The sequence below is a fragment of the Trachymyrmex cornetzi genome, unplaced genomic scaffold (assembly GCF_001594075.2).
Source record: "Trachymyrmex cornetzi isolate Tcor2-1 unplaced genomic scaffold, Tcor1.1 scaffold44, whole genome shotgun sequence".
Lineage (NCBI taxonomy): Eukaryota > Metazoa > Arthropoda > Insecta > Hymenoptera > Formicidae > Trachymyrmex > Trachymyrmex cornetzi.
Window position 1 is genome coordinate 158,051 of NW_017299179.1, and position 3,418 is coordinate 161,468.

Consider the following 3,418-nt stretch of genomic DNA (forward strand, 5'->3'; position numbering starts at 1 on the left):
GGGCCCGCCGAAGCAGCATCCATCCCATCCCGCGCTCCGGGAACTTCGAAAGAGAGCCGACTTGTTAATAGCAGTCGTTGCTATCGGCCGTCATTGCTGTTGTCATTATCATCGTTGAAATTGTCGTCGAAATCGGCTCCCCTTGTCCTCGTCGTCCTGTTCCGCTCAGTATCAGCTGCATGTCCCGCTCGAGTCCCGTTTCAGTGTAGCACGCAGCACGCGACAGATCTGGAAGCTCGTTCGCTCTACGTTCGCTACCGCACCATCACCATCGGAACCATGACCACCACCATCGGTCACCGTCACGCGCCACAGCTTTTTCTGCCCTCTCGTCCTTTCTCTTTTTCTTCTCCTACAAACTAGTAAGCCTCTTCTTCTTTGTCGTTAAGAACTTATCTTCTCACTGTCACTTGGCGTTTCTTTTTCTTTTTCCTTCTTTTGCCTCTTTTGTCACGATTTTTTTTTATTCGTCTGTCTCCTCCTCATTCATCTTTGTTCCGCCCTTTTTGCATAAACCTCGTCCTTTCGACTTTTCTCTCTTCGACCGCGAATCGTCCTCCAATTATTCCAGATCTGTCGCACCCGAGAATACTACTCTCGTTCTATTCTCTCTTCCTCTCATCCTGCGATCGTAAAATAGAAGCGCCACAAGGAGTTACTATTCGTTGGCGGGGAAAAAAAAGACGGTACGACGAAGATAAAGGCCGTGAAGGACGTGCACGACACCTGCGAATCTAAGAAGATAAATCACTCGGAAATTATCTCTTGCATGCGCGCACGCATTAAGATTTCTCTCCACTGCCGTTTCTTTCTATTCTTGCCCTCTTTCTCTTTCAGTTTCTTTTCTGTCACCACCTCCTTCCGCGAGCAGCTTCTTTCAACGAGATGATTTTTGACGGTTTTTACACAACCGGCATTTATGGGCTACGATCAGATGCTATTGCTGTTGCTATCGCTAGTTGTCTATGGATTGCGATGTCTCGTTTCCTTCGTCTGAGTCTTGTTTTTCCCATTCTCTCTTATTTGGAATCGAAAGTCACCTAAGTCAAACGGTGGATGCTTCTACGAACAGAAAGCAGATCGTATTGCGGTTAAAAAGATCGAGTTTGTGTAATTATTATGCTGGTTACGGTCGTTGCGTATTTCAAGTTTTTGCAGGAATGAATAAACTTCTTATAATTATGTTTCGAGTGGTCGTCAGTAACTAACAGTGTTCATCATATCATACAATTTTATAATTACTGAACAGTGATTTAGTTCTTTTATTGTAAAGTATCTTAATCGAATAAAAAATCGTAGAACGAAAATTTATAGGACAGTTAAAAAAAAAAATTCTGATTTATTTTATATTAGAGAAAAATGTTTGATTAAATTGAAATTTACGTTTACGGGAATCATGGCAAAAGTCATGATATCATGAATACTGAACCAAAAAATATTACATATAATCCACAAGTTCATTTAAACCAAAATGCGTGAAAAGTCTGTATAAATTATTTATAATTGTGTTGTATTCTCTTTCAAATTAACGTAAGATAACTAAATAGTGAAAAACTTAATTTTTATAATGCTGAAAAAAACTAGAAAAACATTATCTTTGTTTACAGAAAAAAAATAAAATTATTTAATTACAATTAAAATTATAATTAAATTAAATATAATTAGTAAAATTGCTTAATTAAAAATTTTGAATTATGAGCTCATAATATTTAAAAGTAAAATTTTGAAGCATAATATTGTTATGTATAAATAATAATATATAATTAATTTTTAAGTATTACAAATTTTGCATAGATTTCTGCGTAATACGATACGTGGAATGTCTGTCGTTTATTTTATAGTAGTTTTAACATCTTTTTTTATATAAATTCCTTAGAGTAATTTCCGCTAAATCAAAGTCCGGACTTCATGTAACAAGTGGAACTGCAATTTTATTCAGAAGAAATACGACGATTAAGGCAATGATAGAGTTCGAAAAAGTATATGTACGATCGTCTGAACGATATATATCGATTGTTTCCTCACTCACATAGAAGATCATCGCTGACGCAATCCAGAAGTGGAAATGTCTGCTTCTTACATGATCTTCCCCGGTTTGTAGGAAGATAATAGAGAGATACCTTTCATCGGGCAACGCGACAAACGCATTCTTGATTGTCTATATATTTCATTTTTATGGCTACTCGATGAATTTCCGGTACTGTCGAGTATGTTGTGAAAACAAGGGAAACAACGGGATAATACATGTGACAGATGTTGTAGCATGGATTATGCGATACAACTCGAATTTCTATTTTTCTTGTAAAATATAAAAATATTTGAAGACTGTTTAGGTTGCCTCATAACAATGGACGTTAAATAATCAAATCCAAGTTACGTATGTTAAAGTAAAAAAAAAGTGTGCGAGAGATTAGGTTTGTTTTTTATAGAATATGAAAGAAATATGTACATACTAAAAAATTTTAGGTTTTTTGAAACGTTTTCATAGGTCTGACGCTAAGTTATTCTAGAGACGATTCATTCGCACATTCATTCAGGCTTCGTCCACTCGGATTCAATACACGCAATCGATCCTAAGGCAAGTTTTTGGATATAAGGTTTGGAAATTTGTCCATACGTCACATAAACATAAATTGTAATATAGAGTTGAACACACACATAAACACACGCACGCACGCATGTTGAAATATTGCAATAATATCGTCCATAAAATATAATATTTAATATTGAATTTAAAATGTATTAATTTCAAATTAGAATTTATTCTAATAACATTTTTATTTATGACACTGTTACGAAGTTCCAATTAATCAAGAATTAGAAGTTATAAGAAATAATAGCATCTTATTTATATTAGATTTCCTCTATATAAAAAGCAACTTTGAGTTAGTTGAAGATTATGTAGATCGGTATAAAAAAGTACAGAGTAATCTCTTCGTACCATAGTCTTCACGAAACGATAAAACTAAATTACATGTAACACGAAATCGAAGGGATGGAAAGTATTTATTTGCAAACGAAATTATATATCTCACGAATACATTTTTAATTTGTATATAAATGTAATTATAGGAATTGTAGCAAAAAAAAATTAAATTCGCCCAACGTGGGGCTCGAACCCACGACCCTGAGATTAAGAGTCTCATGCTCTACCGACTGAGCTAGCCGGGCTTACGACATCGTGATAAAAAGTAGTTCAGTTGAATGTATTTAACTGTATTATTACATATAATGTTTTTTTTTGTATAATATTGAGAAAATTTATATATATGTATTACATGGAATAAATAATTTAGTAAATAAATATTTACGCGATATTATAAATGCATAGGAAAATCGTAAATGTCAAAAAGTTCTCTCTAAGATTATAATCTATAATAGCATTATATGACAGTTAAATGTAGGATTACATAAGTAT

General features: G+C 34.1%; 1 non-coding gene across 1 annotated transcript; it reads right to left on the reverse strand.

Moving 5' to 3' along the window:
* Nucleotides 1-3,098: 3,098 nt before the first annotated feature.
* On the reverse strand, nucleotides 3,099-3,171 carry TRNAK-CUU (transfer RNA lysine (anticodon CUU)). The gene has a single exon. It is a non-coding gene; the product is annotated as a tRNA-Lys (tRNA).
* Nucleotides 3,172-3,418: the final 247 nt, after the last annotated feature.